The following is a 21,413-nucleotide window of genomic DNA, read 5'->3' as shown; positions in this document are numbered from 1 at the left end:
ATAAGCATTGAATTTCATCTGTTTCGTGTACATAGATGTTGCTTTTTTTTTTTTTTTTTTTGAATTTTCACTTGAGATAATTACTATATTAATCTATATAGTGCAAAAACAGAGGAGAGATAAATTCTAATTTTAAGTCTAGCTTGCTGAAAGTCAATGGTCAAGTGCAAAGAGAACGGTTTTCTAGTGTATGGTGTTCCTGTCATATAAAATATTCTGCTTATTAAATAATTTCTCTCTAGAAATGCAGAGTTATTACTCTTGGAGAGAAGCCCCATTCCAGCCACCAATAAGCTGGAAAAAAAGTAAAAATAAAATAAAATCTGGAAATAGTATCAATAATTAACAAGGACTGTTGGGATAATCATTCCAGTAGAAAATAAGGAGAGGTTAATTGTTACTTCAGCATTCCAGAAATTTCTCCAGAATTTACCTTAATCAAAGAGTGTATATCTGAATTTTATAATACTAAAGAAATACAATAAGGACTCGAAGCTGAAGTTTTGTGTCAAGACTGTGTTCTTCCCTTCAGTTATAGGCACATTACATAATGCCATCATCCCTTCTATTTATATAGAACTTCCTATTCCTCAACTGGACAAACAGGGCTCCTAATTTAAAATTATTCCCATTCTTGTTCATTTGCAGTTATACAGTCTGAATTTGAGCCAGAAATTCAAAAAATACAAAAAATGATTGTGTTTCTTTTGAGATAAGATTTCTAACATCCCGCTAATTCAGCTGCTGTTGCATATTATATACCTGCCTATATGATTTCTTGGATTGGATTTCTGAATACATTACTAGCTTTAATTTCCAGTATAATTAGTTGCTCTACTACATTTACACTGCTCAGTGAGTTTACGGTACAGAGAAGGGGATGAGACAGCTACAACAAAAGATGTAGCATTGTTAAGAGAGGCTTATACAGAATTCATTGAAATTGTAATAAAAGTCTAATCTCACTCAGTCAGGAAGTTATGTAAAGCTTCAAATTTCTTCAAATATCCCCTTATTTTTGCCAGTAGATTTGAAATGAGACAGAATGAGATAATATAGAGATCAGCCTGAAAAGTAAATATGGGGAGAAAGCCGCTAAGAATGGATGAAACACAGAAAACGGGTGCTGAGAAATCAGCCAGCCTTGATAAATATTTCCTCGGCTTACAATAAATTCTGTCCGATAAAAGGAACAACAACAACAACAACAAAATAATAATAAAAGAAATTTTTCCATGCACTAGATAGATTCCATGCATTTCTTTAAGTGAACACCTAAAAATTTACTGTGAATTATAACACAGTCCATCTATACACTATTGCTGATGGCAGGAATCCATGTTTCAGAGCCACTGCAGTCCCAGGCAGAAAAAAGGATACACCGTTGAGACAGCAAAAAGCTTTCCACTTGGAGAATAACAAAAATGTTTTCTAATTAGAGTTGAAAACCTTGCTCCAAAAGGGTCATTATTTATGGTGAAAGTCACTCATGTGTAACAGGCTGATGCACCACTGAAGTCCCACTGCGAAGCTTTAATGGGATTTAAGTTGTTGTATAGGCCTTGTGATTTTTCCGGTAAGCATATTGAGCATCCGCTGCACAAATCCAATGTTGGAGAAGGAACCAAAATGATTAAACTGAATAAAATAATGCATTCTCAGTTATTGTTCCTGATTTTCAAGTGCAGCCTTGTACAAATAAGATAACAGCCAGATATTGGCTCAGGGCCATTACCAATAATGTCTGTGTCAAAGAGGAGTATCTGCATCACATTATAATGAAATATCTTCCTTTTAATTTTCATGTATTAATTTCTTCCCATACATCATTGAATTGAGGAAACAATGCTGTAAGTCAACATCAAAATGTCTGTGCAAATGGTAATCCAGTAGTTCTCCATTTGTAAATTACTCTGTTTGGATTAAGACCCGTGCTTTCCAATTGCCTGTAACAATACACTAATTAATAGATTGAATGCCTCCTGCTTAATAAAGTATTTCAAAATGTAATGATTACATATATTCAGTTGATTCTTCCTCTGCATCATGTTTTAGCTTGATTAAAATTAATCTGAGGGAAGAAACTGAATGGTTTTTAATTATCTTGAATTGTAGCTATTACCTAGAGTATATTCTATAACAATAATTCACAACCAATGCCTGGAGGAGGGGCTGGGACATTGACTTTGTTGCATCTTTCACTGTGACCTACCTTTGTTGCTTTATTTCTGGAAACTGAACTTGTCTTGACTACTTCTTCATTTATAGTAGTGATTTTTCCCTATTAATAGTGTTGAAGAACATATATATTTTCTCAGAATTTGACGTTAGCAATTATATTTTTCTAACTTTAAGTACGATACGAGATACTACCAACCAGTGTACAGTAGTGGGAGTGATGATTGTACAGCTATATTTCAGCTTGTCTGCAGACATTTAAAACTTGTTATTTAAGATAACATTTTAAACCCTCTGCTGCTGCTGGGTACCAATAACAGAACTCTAGTATTAACAGAGGTATTAAGAAGGGCCACTTGTTTTCTATGGGTATGTGTGCATTCGCAAGTGCTACAGAGTGCAGGCAGCAGCTCTGGGGAATGGAGGAACTAACATGTATAGCTGAGTGTAAAAATGCTCTATGAACTTCAGGAGGTTTTACTTGACAGTAGTCTAAGACAGTAGCTCCTGTGGAATGAATGCCAATAGGTGGTTCAGGGTCATTAGGTGTGCTCCTGGAGCACATCTTTGGATTTATTTCCACTTGAAGAAGGACCAATCCATGCAGTCCAAAATCACACTGCAGTGAGAACTGAAGAGCGGTAAGTGGGGATGTTTAGGAGATTGACATTGAATCCACTGTCCTAAGACGGTTATGTAAAGGTGCCCTATGTGTAATATGTTTCTCACCAGTGAGAGCGGTATCAGTGCACTGTTGGTACAGAAAAGCTTACTTTCTTTTTAGGTTTAGTGGTCCCTTTCTTATAAGATCATTACCTAAGGCAACATAAGCGGACTTAGAATGGCAAAATATTTAAAAAGAGATAGTTCTTATCAAACTAACTGATAGAGTTAGAAAATAGACACGTTTGGGGGCATATAGTTCTTTATTGGGTCATATTTGGAGATTTAAGTATTCAACCCTAGGGACCTAGGTTTTTGCTGAGTACCATACACTCGCAGTTTTCATTGTCTTGAAGTGGATCTGTTGATGCCAAATATTGCTAAAAGTTAGAGCAAAAGCACTTCAGATTGCATCCAACTCATGAGCAAAACATTCTGAAGACATGGGGCTAAATGCCTTGAGACAAAGTGCATCCTACAAGAATGAATTTTGGGGAGCAAACACAAACAAAAACTATAGTTCTGAGCAACACTTCCCTGTCATCAGAAAGAATGATAGCAGCCCAAAATATTCCATATTGATTATTGTTAATAACAAATGATTGTATCACACATTTATCACATCACCATGATTTAAACGAGCGGTGGAACCAGTTTCAAATCAGTGTTTAGAGTATGCCAAAGCACTGCACTAACCAATCAGTGAAAAGAAGTGACATATATATATGTGTGTATATTAAAACAAACAAAAAAAAAAAAAGAAAAAACAAACAAACAAGCAGAGAACACACGACTAGTATTTGCAAGTAAACCCATTCAAGAATATACAAGGAAACTAAAAGTCTTTGTTTTTTCTATGTAGAATGTTGCAATTAGGAAATAGAAAGGAAAATGGGGAAAAATCAGGAAGTTGCATGTGAGTTTAAAAGAAGTTAGGGAACTGTATCTAGTAATGCATGAATAAATAGCTAATCTTAATAATGAAATACAAGATTACTGAAATATCTGATTTATTAATTTCTCGTATTTTTCAGTTAGTCTACCAGACAGGATAGACTTCTCATCTGTATTTGCAAGGGGAAAAAAAAGTAGTGGAAAAAATCCGAACCTTTAATTAATAATATAAGCTAGGAAGATAGGTGGGTGAATTGGAGAACACCCTTGCATTAACTCTAGGAAAAAAAAAAAAAAAAGAAAGTATAAAACAAGCTCTATGAGGTTGAGATACACTGAATGGGTAACTTTAAATCTCCTATGTGGTTTGTGGAGATGTATAGAAGACTTCCCATCCACAAGAAGCAGTTTAGATGAAATGTGTGACAAAAACACAGATCAGATAGGAAAAAGTTCCAACAGCTGAAAATCTGATATTGCCAATTTACCCAAAGAGATGAGCTCCCTGTAAACATCAGTTCTATTGGCAATATTTGATTATTCTTGATAAATAACTAAATTTAATAAAATTGTCTATAGAAGTAGAAGGTTTTTAATATTTTTGATCTAGGTAGATCTAGTCAAAATTATAATCTCTGTACTTTGGGGGTTATTCAGGCTGTCTTCAGCTGAATGTTACGGATTTGAAAGTATTTCTATTTCAGTAATCTCTGAGTATATCAAAATAGCCAAGTGTAAAACCTACAGTATTTCAGTGGAACCCTTCTGGTATCCACAGTTACTGATAGAAATTGTCATCTTGCGTTTGTTGTGGAAAAACAAATTTTAAAAAATATATTGTGTTTGCCTTTTGATATTTTTCTTAATATTGAGAAACACAAACAGCACAGGCATTCATCCTGTTTTTACTTATCTCGTATTTTCGCATTTTGGACTTTTATAATCTCCATTTAAATAATACAAAAGATTTCTCAAAAATATGTGGGGTTTGCCATTTTTCTATATTAATTATTCTTTAAATTATAGTATTGCATTTCATATTATTCAATATAGGGACACAAGTGAAAAAGATACGACTTTGTCTTAAGAGATTGTATATTGGGATTTATTTCTGGGTTCAGTAAATGCTATTACATTATCAACTTCGTGCATGCCATTCCTCATGAGAAAATACATAATACCTTTTATTGCTCTGAGACATTCAGAGTGCTCCAAAGTATGATGCATTGTGCCAATGCGTAGTATTTTTATTACTTACACTGTAGGAAATCTTATATAAAAAGAAAATTTCAGCTGTTTCTTTGATGTTACTTTATACCAATATTCACAAATAGTTCAACATCGGATCTTTTAACCTAGAACAGAGTGGAAATTAAACAAAGTGACAACAAGACTTAGAAACAATCCAAAAACAGAACTCTCATTTTTTATTGTACTCTCAGTTTAATGTCTTTGTGTTCAGATATTTACAACATACCAAACAGGATAATGCAGAACAAAGCCAAGAGAGTTCTGCATATCTTTAATGACCAGTAGGTTCCATTAAATTAAATAGGAGTATATTATGAGGCTAGTGTTAGATAAAAATCTAATTATTATTTTTTTAATTTATTTACACTGTGTTCATTGGTTGAGGATGAGCAAAATTTAAATTTATTTTCAGTGTACTTAGTTTGTCGAGGGAAGGGATTGTCCCGCTCTACTCTGCGCTAGTCCAGCCTCACCTCGAGCATTGTGTGCAATTCTCGGCACTACAGTACTAAAAGGATGTAAAACTGTTGTAGAGCATCCAGAGAAGGGCGATGAAGATGGTGAAGGGCCTATAGGGGAAGACGTATGAAGAGCGGCTGAGGTCATTTGGCCTGTTCAGCCTGGAAAGGAGGAGGCTGAGGGGGGACCTCATCATGTCCTACAGCTTCCTCACAGGGGGGAGTGAAGGGGCAGGCGCCGACCTATTCTCCTTAATCACCAATGATAGGACCCGCGGGAATGGTGTCAAGCTGTGACAGGGGAGGTTCAGGCTGGACATCAGGAAGAGGTAGTTCACTGAGAGGGTTTAGGCAAAATATGTCATGTTGTACTAAAGAACTATTGCTTGTAGAAATTTCACCTCCTCATACCAGAGATGAATTTGTTCCAATATCTTCTGAAGTTTGATCCTGTATTATTTTGATTTTATTTTTAGCAGTCACAAACACTGTACCAAGAATATTTAGTTTTATCCATCACCATGCTACATTCTACTCCTGCTCAAAGTTTTGGAACATATGGCCATTATGTATAAATTTCCCTTCCTTTTTTTTCCCCATAGACTCATTACCTTGCCTTTTGAAATGCTTAATTGCTTAGTGTGCCCATGCTTCAAGTCAATTTAAGCAATTCTGAATTTTATTGCCCTCCTGATTTTTATTGACCATTCCCCTCTATATTAGATTCATAATCAAATTTAGTTGCCTTCATGCCCTCTCCTTCCTTCAGACTACTAAGATTTTAACTTGATTATGTGCAAATGCAGTGGTCAGTTTCCTGTAAAAGATTTTTTTTTCCCCCTTGGTTCTCAAAGCCAATACTTTGCCCATGTTCTTAACAATTTGTGGTTATTCGTCACTAACACTTTGTGAGTGTAATTATATAAGCATAGTTCTTTCTCAATTACACCATGGACTGCAATGACAGTCATTCCAGTCTTTTGGATAGTTTGGAATGATGTCCTTTAAACTATGATCGTTCCTAGTGAGAAAAAAAAATAAACTTGTGTGGTCATGTTGTTTCTTCATCCTTGTATTATTAAGCTGTTAGTAAACTTCAAAACGTCTAATGTGAGAGAGATTAGAAACACAACTATGAGACTAGCATCTTATGGAGACTTAGAATATGCTGTGTTTCCATGAGGAAGCCTTTGAGGATTAGCGTGCTGAACAAGACTTATATGGAACTGTGGGGGACATGATCACCTCAGACCTTCTTTCACCAGTTTTTTGTTATTATGTTAGGCTTTATAGTAATTGCCTGAAACTGCCATTTCATCATCCTAAGAATCTTTGCTGAGGACTGCATGTTAAGTTACTATGTGTGGTTTGGAAATTGCCATAAAAAGTTAATAAAATAAAATAAAATAAAATAAAATAAAATAATAAAATAAAATAAAATAAAATAAAATAAAATAAAATAAAATAAAATAAAATAAAATAAAATAAAAGTAATATTGGAACGGTGATTGGCATGGAGAAATTAATGAGTGAGGTACATACATAAAACTCAGTTTGCTTGACTGGGGAAATGAAAAAAAAAGGAAGAAAGAAAAGAAGATGACTTTCTTTAATTTCATAAAACCACCAGCATATGTTTACATTGCTGGCAATAATGGATGCCCCTATTGTATAGATGTAAGCTTAGGCTGTTCTGTCTTATCTATTCTTGTTAAACCAGTCCATTGCTTCTTACAATAAGCCTCATGTTTAGCCAACATAGCTGAGTCAATATAATTTGGATGAATGCACCATAAATCACAGTAAGTGCATGCTTCCTTTGTCAGAATATGCTCTATATAACTGGAAAGTGACACAAGTCATAGTAATAGTGCAGATCAATATTGCAGAGACCAGGAAAATTATTGGCTTAGCATTTTTAAAAATCACATTGACTCTTATATTGTATGGTATGTGTATTCTAAATACGGAAGATGCTTTTCTAGTATAGCTGTTGTCTTCCTGAGGAATGGAAACAAGGTAGGGAAGAAGAAATTATTATAAATATCAAAGTGCTTTTGAAACAGTCTTCAGTGGATGGAAAGTCTCCAAAAGTTAGTACCATTAAGCAGAATACAGATACTTCTTAGCTCAGTAGAAACACTGAAAGCTGTTAGGCCATTTTTTTTCCTAATCACTTACCTTTGTGTAACAGACTTGAATTGACTTTGGGGAAATGAAAGATGAATCAAATGCGTTTTCTGTCTTTTCATTAAAGCAGTCCTTTGGCAAATCTAGTGAGGGTCTTCCTTGACCCACTTCCACTTGCAAGCTGCATCTTCAGGCAATGAATTCATGCCAGCAATATTTCAATGAATGCCAAGCTGAGAATAACTGTGATATTCTGGAACACGATTAAGGACTTTCTTTGATTTCCTTTCTCTTTAACCTCACTGAAATACTGGAAAAGGACCAAAACCAAGAGCTGATAGAGAACTGACAACTAATGAATCACCATTTCCATCTCTATTAACTTTTAAGAATTAAGAATGATAGCTTGAAGCCCTCTTCTAGACAAAATGCAGCATCAGAAGGATATTAAGGCAAGATGGAAAATTGGAGAGGAGATTTCTGTTTAAATAAATCTGTTCTGTAGGAGGGGGACATGCGGACATGGGTAATTTTCTTTCTGTGTAACAGCCTGAAAAATGTCATGATGCTTCATGTTAGCTAGCAGATGAGCTGTGTTATGCTGTTTCCCTGTTATAGTACAAGCAGTAACACAGTGCATTTGAGTACATCTTATACAATATGCCAAACTCTATTGACTTGATGTAAGAAAACTGGTAACAAATAGCTGAGGTTCTTGCATATTCTGAACAGCACAGAGTAAAGATATATAAAGCATTTTATATATCTCTCAAGTATTCTCTTTTTGGCTCTAGGTGCTTGTTTGTGTTTGGCTTGTGTCTGTGAGCTTTTTCACAAAGAAGAATTCTATTTCTGATGTGTAATGGAGAGTTTCTGTAAATATTTAAGGTTGCTGTTTATTGATGACACATTCAAGTAATAGTTGCAAATAATAGTTCTCATTCATGATTAATACTTTTTTTTTTTTGAATTTCTGATGTCAGTTAATCTGCTGCAGTAGTTATATTCTCTGACCCCTAAAAGATCTCCTGATTCTTTTGAGCTTCAGTTTTGCACCTGTAGCTCACAAGGAACAATGTTCTGGTGTTCCACTGCATTCGCACTTCTGTATTTGCCCAAGTCTGTGCAACCATGTCTTGAAGTAATTGAGATCAACCTCCAGAGTCAAGCTTTGAGGTCAACACCCAAAGTCAAGCTTTACAAATCTGTGTCCCTGCCTCAAGTGGTATTGTACATTTAGCCTGTCCAGAAGCCAAAGATGCTCAGCTGTTAACCATCTGTATTTTTAGCTCTGCTATGATTTGGTAACATGTATGAGAGATCAAATGAGTATGAAATAAAGAATAATCTGTAACACTGGTAGCTTGAATCCAGCTAGCATGACCCTGTGCCATTGCAAGCAGTTTAATTCAAGGTACATGAAACATACAAATGGCCATTGACTTGATGAACTTAAGAAAGTACAAGCAGCAGACACAACTACACAGGATGTGAGTTCTGATTGTTTTCATCCTTGCAGAACTGCGGACAATTGCCAAGAGTTGATCTTTAATGTTGGCCCAGCTGGATAGTTAAAGACTGTAGTTTACAGAAACGTGGATTAATTGGAATTAGGTTTTGCTTTCTTTAAATATGTAGATCATCAAGCATTATCATCTCCATAATATGGCAAATAATTTTTTAATAACGTTCAAACAATTTTCCTAGTCTTGATCTACATCCATTTTTACTTGTATATATGATTTGAGCAAGAACAGACTTGACGATATTCCATCTTCAGAACAGGAAACCTACAAGTAAACACACTAACAACACAAACAAGTATGCCAGGACCGTACTATGGTTATTTCAGGAATGAATCATGCTTAAAAACTGTGCTCTGTAAACATCTGAAAAACTCTTTGATTTATTTCAAAGTCTACATTTACCCTTTCAGCAGCAATGCAATACCTTAAACCCTTGTGTGAGTCTAACTTTCCCTATAATTTAGAGCATAGGCACATTTCATACATTGCCCATGCTTTCTGAAGGCTCACCAGAGATCTTTTGCGAGGTTTATGTTGGTGAAGGATTCCATGATCATATTTTTACTGGGAAGTAGTTCAAAGACAATTGTAAAATCTGGCTTCCTGCTAGGTGGCAGAGAGAGACAGTGGTTTGCAAAGTATTTCTGCATGTGTGAAATAGAGGAGTGAAAAGCAGCTGGTTGTGGAGCCAGGTTTACAGGAATATATTGTATTTTACTGGCCTAGCCTTTGGTAGTGAAACCAAGTTTTGATAATTGTGGTTCTGAAAGACTGGAAGGAGCAGATTGATTGAGGCAGCCTAGAGCTCTCAAAACTGCATATAGGAAAAATGAGCTAATTTCACCTTGTTCATTTTAGTAACCTACTTGGAAGGTGTACAGTCCTCCAAGCCATTTCTTACAAACTAATATTCAGTATGGAGAACCATGCTGTTGTGGTCAGCTCAGCTGAACTGCTGAAGCAAAAAGCTTTTTTTAAAAGTAATATTTTTAATGAAGAAATTCCATTAGCCACACTACAGAAAACTGGAAAAATAGGCTATCTCTACTGCAGTTATTAGAGTTACACCAGAAATCCATTGCTGCAGGTACAAACATATAATCCTGTGAATTTGCAGCCCACACCTGCAAGGTACCTGCTTGACCTTGTAAGGTCATACCCCAATAATGTAAAGTGTAAACTTTCTTAATGAAAACAATTCAAGATTTTTTAAAAATCTTGGGTTTGTGTTTTTTTGTTTGTTTGTTTGCTTGTTTTTAATTTTTTTTATATACCACCTTGAGACTCATGAGATTTCTGTAGGTTGGATGTGAGGTGATTGTGACACAGTATTTATTATAAAAAAAGCAGATATATTGAGCACTTCAAATTTGTCATCAGCATTTTTTTTTTTTTTTATACTGTCGAAATACATTATTTTCAGGATTACCAAGAATCGTAACTTCTTCTTGGAATGAAAAGAATGAAAGCTTTGTGCGATATAAATACAGCACATGTATTCATATTGTTAAAATTGTATGAATTTTTGCAAAATTCATCTTACATTGCAGGTATTCTTTGCAAAATAACAGTAAGGCTCATGAAAGATTATTATAGGCAATGGGAGTGAAACTTATATTTAGTCTCTCTGTACTTTCTGCTATATTTTTTTTCTTCCTTATTTTGAAAAACTCTAATATCTCAGTGAATTACAGTAGGAACTTGAAATTTGAAAGAGACAAAAAATCCAGAAACAGAGCTGGTCTTTTGATCAGAAAAAAGGCATACTTCTCAGGATAATTATTGAGCTAATAAAAAAAAAAAAAAGTTTTTTGCACCTCATATATTTAAGAAGATTAGAATATTATAAAAATATTACAAAGAGCATGACAATAGAACATGGTGGGAACAAATCATGAAGAAAGAGAGAATGGTCTTAAAAGAAGATAATTTTTCACTGAAAAGAGGTCATAAAGTTTGGTTGTATGTATTTAACAGAGAGGCACAGGAATAGATAGTAACCCTCATTATCTACTGAGGGAATTTCTGTGCTAGGATGTCTTAAAATGTCTATTTGATGAGGATCTTGGAAGGACAAAGATGAAAGCACTTTTCTTTTCTTTTTTTTTTTTTTTTTTTGAGGAAAAAGGTTGATAGTCCAAGTGTAAGTAACAAGAATGGGAGATGAGGTGGGGGGAAAAGGAATTTTGAGATAAAAAAGAATATGTAGGATGGCAGTAAGACATAAAAGCTGAGAAGTTTACATCCTAGATCTCCATATAACTTTTCAGATAAATAAGAAGAGCTTCATGCTGATATGGGAAGTGTCAGAAAGCCTTGAAGACACTCAGAGAAGTCAAGGTGAGAGGATGATTCAATGGGAGTAGAAGAACTGCAATTTAAAACAATTTATTAAAAAATAAAATAAAAAATTAATTAGCAAAGACAAGAGGCTTCAGCATTTGAGGTACAAGATGACAAAGCTAGAGTATAGAATGTGTTCATAGAATAAAAGGATGAAACTACTTTTAGAATTGGTGGGGTGGGGTGGGAGGGTCGAGTTTATTTAATAGAAACAGTGCCTGAGTGGGAAGTAAAATTCAAGGACAAAATTTCAATGTGCACTGAAAAGTTTGTCTGAATAACTCCCCCATGCTTTCTGCAGAATTAACACAATAGCTTTAATCCTGTTGTGACAAAGAAAGTATGGTTTATTTTAAAGAGGATTGTTTTGGAAAGACGGTCCCAATTTTCTTTCTAGATAAGAAAGAAAATGTGTTGTTGGCTTCCCACTGCTATTTGAGCATCCAACAGAAGCGAAGTAATCAAAGTGAAACTCTAAAACAACAAGAATAAAGCTTGCAAGAAAACACATTGTTCTGTGTAAAACAAAAGGGTTTTTCAAGTCATAAATATAGAACACTGTTAAAAATGTGTATCATCCAACTAGATTCATTAGTATTAGATTCAGTAGATTTTTTGGCCATGAGGGCACCTTGAAAAAACCTCTCTCCTTAAATAAGAAAGTATGAACTTCATCTTAGAATAAAGAAACACAGCTATTATATAGTGTTCTCCCCTGCATATACCTTTTGATTGTTAGCCTCTTCTGTTTATCCTTCAAAATGTCTAATTCAATTTTACTCAAATTTTTCTTGTCTGGGATTTATTTATTTATTTTTAATATTAAGCAAAATTACTTAGCTTATTATTCTGTCTCTTTCACCTGCTTTCACTAGTTTTGGTCATTTCTTGATGGCCACTATGTTCAACTGTCAGTTAAGATCTGGAGGAAAAACAAATTTCACTATAATGTTTTCACTATAATATTTAGCATCTGTAGAGAAGCTAAAATAGCACAGTGTATTTTCTATGCTCTTCTAAAAGGGAAGTAATTTGAAAAAGTCCAGAAGGATATTTAGAAGAATGGTTCTGGAATTTCAGATATGCTTGGAATGCTAATTTATCCTCAGGATGCAGCAGTTCACTGTTAAACTATATTTTCAAGCCAAACAGTCAACCTAACAGTACACTTTATGTTCCCTGAAGATAACAGATCTAGAGGATAAGTAAAATCCAAATATCTGACTGATCTAATAGTTACAGAAAATACTGAAGTCACATTTCAATTCGACTTTAAATTTCACTTAAACTATGTTAATTAATCTGTTGTTTAGAGCATATAGGGAAAGATAACTTTTTGGAAATGCCAGAGTACTCAGGAAAACTAAGCATGAAAACACATGTGATCTTAAGCAAATAGTTACCAGATGTCTGATAGCACTTTCTACTCCAGATTTTCTTTTGTCTGATAACTAGAACCATAACTTAAAACAGGGCCTCTTAAAAGCTACTAGACCTATCTAAAACTTTTCTCTGAAAACGTTCAGTTGACAGAGCCCACTGCTGTAACTCCAGGTAACATCCAATATTACAGACATACTGGTAAGTGGTCAAAAATATTGAATAGGACATTTTGATAAAACAATAAAATAATAAAGGATATCCCCAAAGCATTGTTTCTAAGCAATATCTACACATCACTTAAACATCTGTACTCAGCTTACAGTAGCGCTGGGACTGTTAAAATTCCCATTCATCTCCCCAGTACAAATTCTAAAATGCTGCTACAGATTATATAAATATGTTTGTCATATTGCACATATATTTTTATATATTTATATATGTATTTATATTTCAAATTGTGGTGTCATGCTTTCCTTTACAAGAATAACTAGGAATGCTAAACATCTTAAAATCTAACCTTCATGCAATAAGTTTTAAAACAGCTAGCAAAAGAGCTTTCTGGATTGATAATATTGATTGTCTATACATTTTAGGAAAACAGACGTTCTGAGGAACAAAATCAAATCAAAAGGGTAAAAGTCATGAGAGAGAGTTTTAAGGATGTTGTCATATGTATATGTTAAATAGTGAGGCTAATTAATAATTGTAGCAGTTTATGAAGTATTCTGGTGCATTTTTCATTGCTAGGAAACAGTAAAATCAAACCTGATTTTATTTCTGAAAAACAATGTCTTGTTCAAACCCAGCCATTGGCCTGTGAGGCTGGAATTACTGCATGAAAATCAGCTAAACAGGAGGTTAGAGCATACATAGTTAAAATGGGCTTTTCTAGATTTCAAATGCCGTAATGTGTGAAAGCATTGCAATGCCTAATTGTGAACTCAGTGAATCAATCCCCTTTGTGTTCCTATAAATACAAATATATTAAGCCACAATTCTGGCTTCAGCCTCACGTTAATTTATTTTCCTGACAATTCTTTTATGTTGGAGGAGGTTAAATAGTGAAAGTCTGTGTTTGAAGGGGAATGCTTAGAAAGTGTGTTTTCATTTTCATAATAGTAACCTGGTGGTCTTTAAGGTTTTTTATGTTTAATTTGCAGTAGGAATCCAACTTTTTATTATAGTTGGTACTGAAGCAGTGATTTTGTAGGGAGCTGAGTTGAACTCTGTTCTGCTTTTCTTACTCTGAACACATTTTAAAGCTAAAACTTTGCTTTGTTGTGCTGTTGAAAAACTACTGCCACTCAAACGATGCTAAGCTGTTTACTGTCAAAGCAGTGGTTAAAGGCAAAAAGCCTTCACTGTCTCCAGCATGGGCTTAGACATTCTTCGATCCTGGCAGTGCAGAGCAGCTCAGTGCCTTTCTCATCTCCAAGCCTGGCTGGATTTCACAAATCAGGCATTTCAATACCCACCTCAACCATAGGAAACACTTGATGAAATCTGTTGAAGAAGCTCTGCCAAAAGCATGCCAGGAAGGCACAGGGATAAGAGCATTCCTGCAGCATGTGGGAGACTCAGCTTGATTCACATTTACTGAAGAGGGTTGGAGCCACCATTTCCAGTCACCCAAGGGAGTGCCCTCCCTCTCACACCACAGGACATTCTGGTTTCTTGTTTGTCTTAGATGATTGTTCATACATCTTACTCGTTTGTGAGGTTCTCTTTCTTTAGTTATGGGCTAACTTTTGTCAGTTGCCCTTCCTGAATTAAGAAACAAATAAACAAAGACATCAAATGAATATATGCCCCTCAGTCCTAATGCTGATTTATGCCCTACGCAGGGTTCACAAACAGCACACGTTGAATCAGGGATGCACTTGTCATTTTTCTCAAAAGAAAAATTCAGCCATCGTTACCCGGCTCCTGAGGTGTGTCCTGGGTGTGTATGATCATATAGCTCAACCCGCTATTTTGAAGTCCTTACTGTTTCCATGCATGGTGTAAGAGGTCTGAGTACTTCATTCTGTGCTCTGGAATCCAGTTAGTGTAATGACATTCCCAGCACATGAGTCCTGCTGTGTACCTAGTCCTTTAGCCCGTGTGGGCAGTTCATCTGATCATCCTTTGAAAGCTGTGACCTGCCATATAAATCCACAGAGGACCATTTTGAAGTATGCATTAGATGAAATATCCAAAGATATGCATTAGAGCCCAGCAGACCAGAACAGTTGCATATAAAACATTATAGTATATCATGAAAATAGTTACAACTAATTAGTTTAAAGCAATAGACTACCATAATTATCATCTACAAAATAATTAGTATTAATTACTTAGAGGATTAATTAGTTGCTTCTGAAATACTTTAAGATGAAAAGCAAAGAATAAAAGCCAAGTATCATGACCTGTTTTCCCTTATAACTGATTGTAACAGATTGTGAAAAATGTGTTTCCTTCTTTATACAAAATTGTATTGCATGAGGCCAGTATGTGGCAGTATTACTGACCGGATCTAAAAGGATTTTGTTGTTATGAAACCCATTCAGAGAATTGTTCCTTTATCCAACCTAAAAGAGTGATCACAGCTCTCCAATGGGGAGATCTGCAATGTGGAAAATAATGTAATTAAGATTCATCATGCGTAGGGAGTGAAATTCATCCCCATGTATTGATCTGTAGTGTATTTTTATATGGATACCAAGATTAAGAATCTAATTACTACATACTGAGAGCAAAATTCAACCCTAGAAGAATTAACTATAACCAGTTCAAAGGTGCTGTTCAAGAATCCCTGTAGCGTTTGTGCCTCACAAAAGCCCCACATTAAAGTTCCTGGCTTTCTAAAGTGTCAAATGCCAAGATCTCTTAATGATGTTAGTGGGAGTAGCGGCTGCTTTTCAAAACCTTTGAATACAGGGCCCTTTGAGGCTTGAGGGACATAGGCAGCTTTGCATAGGCTCTGAATTTATCTAGTATGAAACAGAAAACTGGGCATGTGAGATAGCCATTGGTTTGTCAGTGCATCTTACCAGATAAGATGGTGCTGAACTAAAATAACAGCTTAACTGTGATTTTCCTTTTATTCCACATATATAAGAAAGCAGAATGATATATAATGCTGAATGTTAGACATCTGCAGAAGTCTGTGTGCTAACCTCTAATCTAAAAAGCAGTATTTTTCTGAAAATTGAAAATAATCTGACTTGTCCCTTCTACAAATGAAAAAAAAATAATCTAGTAATTAAATCCCATTTTACATGATGGCAAGTTTACTGCATTAATATTAAAAGATGAGGAAATGGAGTTATAAATCTCCAAAACCATGGAGTGATAAGGAAAATCCTGTGATAAATCCTTAACTGCAATAGTGTTGGCAGACAGCTTTATATCTGGATATTGCAAAGTCTTGATGCATTTATTGTCAAGAGTCAGAGGCCAACTGCAATATATTCTTAGACGTGAAGGGTCAGCAAGTGACCTTCAGCTCTTTTAAATATTTTAGAGCAATTATGTTAATACTTGTTCTTAAGCGCCAAAAACATCTATGACTGTTTCATTTATCCTTTCTAAAATTGTGTCAAAGTGCTCCTTTGTATATTAACTACCGGCAAGTGATGAGCTATTCAGTGGGATCTAAAACCTCCATGAAGAATTTTAATCATCTGAATGTGATGTCAGTATTATAATGCCTACAGTCCTTAAATCTTCCCTATTTCCTTTAATTCTTTTGGTGAAGATTAGAAATGTGAGAGAAGGCGTACTTACTGCACATGGCAGGAAATACCAAGGCCCAGTGTTAATGTAGCATGTTCCCAACTCCACTGAGTTATATAGCAGTTGCAATTGTGCTATTTATGGACCTCCTGTGCCTCTCAGGAATTCCTTAAAAATTTTTGTAACCCATTGAAGTTCCACATATTCCACTATAAATAATTGCTGATCCATGAATTTCTTCTTTGCTTTTTCCTAGTTTCAAGAATGGCCTTCTATTTCATCTGGAAGTATATAAAATGCATAGACCTGAATGATGAATCACACAACATAACTATCAAAAAATAATTGCTGAATATCTGACGTAGAGTATGTGAGGAGTCACACTGCAAATTTTATATAGTTAAAACGTGTGTCACATACTTTTAAAGTCATTAATACATTAGCAGACACCTGGTTTGGTTTGCAGTTTTCTCTTCAATATAGGCATTTACAATGCCTTTGTTGGAACGTGCTGTTGAAAGCATAGCTGGTTGTGAAAACTGGACTCACTTGCACCTTGCTCCCCAGTTCTGCTGCCCATTCTTCCAGAATTGGCCTGGCTTGGCAAGAGTTTCCTTCTCCTACTCAAACAGTCTTGAATCTGGATGGTTTTGGTCCCAAGCGAGGGGAAAGAGAACAAAATCCCTGCCAATACCTTGTGACATCTGCCTCATTTTCCTTTGTCTCTTTGAAATCCTCCCACAGCTAGTCTGAGTCTGGGTAAATCCCCACTCTGACCTTGAGTATGTACAAGTCTCCTCTTCTTCCTGCTTCCTCCTCCCTGCCCCCTCACCCTGGTATAGATCTGGAATTTGACAGATGATTTTTAAAGAGCAGCAGATCTCCATTCTAAATGATAAAGAGATGCAACCTAGAAGGAGAAGTCACAGCTGAAACCTCTTACACACTCATTATAGGTTCTCATGTGCCTGTTCTTGGAGCATTTCCACCATTTTGTTTCAAATGACAGACACCTGTCAAGTTCAGACAAATTCTAATGCCTCTGTTCCAATGGCAGCAGCATCTACAGAATTATACTGTCTCTAATTAACACGTTTTTTGGCAGTTTCTATAGCGAGATCCAGAACTGAATAGGCCTGAAGATGAATGCTATCCATCCTTTTCAGAATAGCTGTATGTGGCCAAGGTTGATTTGCTGCAGTGGGAAAGAAAACCAGTCCAAGTTCTGCCTATGGTGCGACAATCCTCTGAGTAAAATAAATAATCTGTCTTCAAGACCATCAGTTTAATGTCATCAATATGTATTTCATTTGCTTTTATAACAGGTAATAAAGAAGGAAACTATTTCTACTGTTAGCAAATTCTCTGCTATCTTAAGCATTACAGGTTTCTCAGTGAGAGTGATAACAAAGAAACCTGTCGGACAATGGTTTTCAGACTGCCTGCTGCTTCTGCTGAGGAGGCAAAGATATTGTACATCATATCTTTGAGTCACATAACTGCTGAATGTAGATCAGCATTACTACCTCATTCATCAGCATAATGTCTTTAATTGTGTGGCTGGAAGATTAATTTACAATGCCTGGAAAATGGCCCAATTTTCAGGATAAGCATTTGTATTAAATGATCAGTGCAACAATGAAAAAGTGATTGTACGTAGCCCTTGAATCTTGTTTTTGATCCATGAAAAAAGAATAGATTATAGCTAAGAATAGCCATGAACTGCAACTATTTTTATCCTATAGGTTCCTGGATCCAGCACGATTATCATGATATTTAAGTCTTACATCATTGTTTACTCATTGTACTTAATATCTAGTTCATTAATAATAGTTTTGATGACTGAACAAACAAAAAGTATGATACATTAAATAGAAAGTTTGGTTAAGAGCTGAATAGCATTCTTTTATTGCTTGCCTGAAGTCTTACAAACCTAGAAGCTTTGTTCTTGACTACTTCACTGCTAATGAAAGTTCTCTTTCCATTAAGTGAATCCCCAGTAGAAACAGGACAAAATGTGAAGGTGGATCAGCACAAGGACTTATGTTCTCTTGATAACTGGTTGCACTGCCTTGGTCTTTCTCTCTGATCCTGTCCATGACTACATCACCAGAAAGTATGTTTTACTGTGAGAGAAGTGTATAAAAATGAGAACTGTGCCACATATGACAGGAATTGAGCATGGGAAAATATCTCCTATTTTTATAAACGGAAGGGTCCTGGAACCTTCTACGAGTAGACTGGAAGCCTTTTACTGTTAGCAAGACCATTAGTGGCTATGGAGACATAGGCATGGTGCTTACCAAATAATAAACTGTGAATCTCCAAAGTGAAGTCAGTTAGCTTCCAGCTTCCCAGCAGCTGATATGGGTGCTGTGGGCTTACATTGCCCCAGCCTCACAGAAGGACTGCTTAAGAGATGTATGTAGAATTCTCAGTGGCTCGACCCTATGAGTCTTAAGTTCTTACAGGAGTCCATGGAGCTACCTACCATCGCCAGCAGCATGAGCTTCTCCTCACAAAAGGGAAGGTGTTTGAATGTAGACATTAATCTTCACAACAATTAAATAGTTATTTTGAACAACAGAAGATCCTCCTGAGAAGTGCTTTCTTTGAATCTGAGTCAGGAGAGCCCCTTTCTTTTGGAAATACAGTTCTGCACAGAGTGACCTTGTCCTGAATATCTTACTACCACCTAGGATATTGAGGGAAAAAAAAAAAAAAAAGAGAGAGAGACTATATTTAACTTCTTTTGAGAATTGCTTGCAGTGACTTTGTCCTCATGGACTGTCTTGTCCATGGCTAAGTCTTTAGAAAATATATTTGATTATGGCAAATGGACTTAGCTCTATGCAGATAGATATTGAACTTTTCAAGTGGGGAACAACTTCCTAGTGTCCATGTACTGTTGAATCATTTGTATATATCTAAAAGTGGATGCAGGCATGATCCTACTGGAATAGGAGGCTTACTGTCCTCATGCAATGGCTGATTGTATCATGTAGTGCATGGTGTGTTCCTTAGAATTTGTATTAAATAGGAGCAGGGAAAAAAGTCATGTAGCCATCTTGAGAAATCGATGTCTTTTTGCTTAAGCCTTTCCTCTGCTTTTTGGGGGGGAACTGGTAGCAAACCAGGATGCTTCAAACATAAGGAAAACTGAGAATTCTTCTAAATAGAAAGTCATTTCCAGAACACTGTAATACTTGTAATTCTCCACCTCAAGTACATTCAGGTTTCTGTTCTTCCCTGCTGAAGTAATCTGTATGTGAAGCTTTGGAAAATCATGTCACTTTATTCTCACATAGTCTTTCAGTGAAACCAAGAATCACAATTTGAATATTCCGAGTGTCACAGGAAATCAGTAGCCATCCCTATCAAAGATGTCTTCTCTTTAGTAAGGGCCTGACCCAACTTAATCTTCAACTCCAGAGAATCTAGGAAGGGTTATCCGATGTCTTAATCCTTAAAATCTTTGCACCTTACAAATGTTTATACAGCTGCAATAGCTTTTATTTATTTAATTTGAAGCTTGTTATTGAGAACATTAATATATTGTTTGTAGCTGATGCTCATTCAGCAAAGTGTCTGTTAATATATTAGTGTATTAAGCAAATTGCTGCAGGAGCGAATTGTTGCAGGATGAGCAAAGAAGCAGCAGCAGAAGAGCAGTAGCTGTTCATGAGATCATCCTTCCAATTATCTGCTGGTGTCTTCATTAGATGGTAGTATGGTGTGTGAAACCTTGCTCTTGGCATGTTGCTAATGCAGTATTTTAACATGTACTCCTCACGTTTAAGCCTTCCACTGATAGTGAAGTTCCGGAGTACAGCTTGAAAGTTACTTCATAGTTGTTTCAGAACCACTTTGATCACATACTAAACAAATGGCACAAGAAAGATCACTCTTGTGTTGTCAGCTTCAAGGTGCCTTTTCAAATGGATGGGGGATATTAGCAATGAAAACTACATGATCCTAGTGGGTGGTAGAAAGAAGGTGTTCAGACTTTTTTTCCCTGTTGCTTACCAAATGCTGTAGGAAGAAAGTTTTTTTGTTTGTGTGTTTTTCATTATGTCCCTAAATCATATAGAAAAAGTACTTCCAACAAGTTTTAACTTCCAGCTTAAGTAAATATTTGAATGGATCTTCTTCCTCTGGTTTAATCAAAATTTTTCAACTTAATGGTTACCAGCAAAGGGGCTTTCTAAGTGTTTTCAAGGAATCCATAATGGATATTGGACATTGCTTAATAATTGCTCCAAGGCTTTTAGCAGTATTTGTGGCCTGGAAGCATGCCATACAAGCAACAGCGAGTAACAACTCACTGGAGAATTCTCAATTCAGCTCAGAGATTGTTTTTCAAACTTTACCGTGAGTATGTTTGTCTCTTAACTTAGTAACTACTTGGAAGAGAGGAAGCTCAAAAAGAATTGGAATTCTGAATTACCTTCTATTTTATGTTGACATGTTTCTTGATTGTTCTTTGTTTTATATACTGAATGCACATATAATTTCCCCAATTTCATCCATTTTCTCTTCTACATTTGGCCCTTGAAGGCTGCTGGATCAGAGAAAACTCAAGTTTTCTCATCATTCAAATTGCAGAACATGTGCAAAGCAAATCAGTTTGAATTGCTAGTTAGCTAGCAGTGCGGGCTCAAGTTTGCACTTCCGTTTCCGAATAGATACGGCTTGTGTTGCCATCCCACTAACACTGCTGCAGACAAGTCACACAAATTAAGTGTCAGAGCCCCATTTCATGTTGCTTTATTTGGAGAAAAGAGTACAAAAAGATTTTGTTCCCTGTTCCATGGAGTTCATATAGGCAACCCCTCCCCTTCAGAAAAGCAAAACAAAACAAAAACAAACA

At 35.7% G+C, this 21,413-nt stretch overlaps 1 long non-coding RNA gene across 1 annotated transcript in view; it reads left to right on the top strand.

Moving 5' to 3' along the window:
- LOC101790603 (uncharacterized) overlaps positions 1-21,413 on the top strand; it is a 388,896-nt gene that overhangs the window by 262,715 nt on the left and 104,768 nt on the right. Inside the window, exon 9 of the long non-coding RNA XR_011809805.1 lies at positions 11,371-11,440. This is a non-coding gene — a long non-coding RNA (uncharacterized lncRNA). The remainder of the gene's footprint in view (positions 1-11,370; positions 11,441-21,413) is intronic.

This window comes from Anas platyrhynchos, chromosome 5 (genome assembly GCF_047663525.1).
Source record: "Anas platyrhynchos isolate ZD024472 breed Pekin duck chromosome 5, IASCAAS_PekinDuck_T2T, whole genome shotgun sequence".
Classification (NCBI taxonomy): Eukaryota; Metazoa; Chordata; class Aves; order Anseriformes; family Anatidae; genus Anas; species Anas platyrhynchos.
This window is presented reverse-complemented; position numbering and strand designations above follow the sequence as displayed.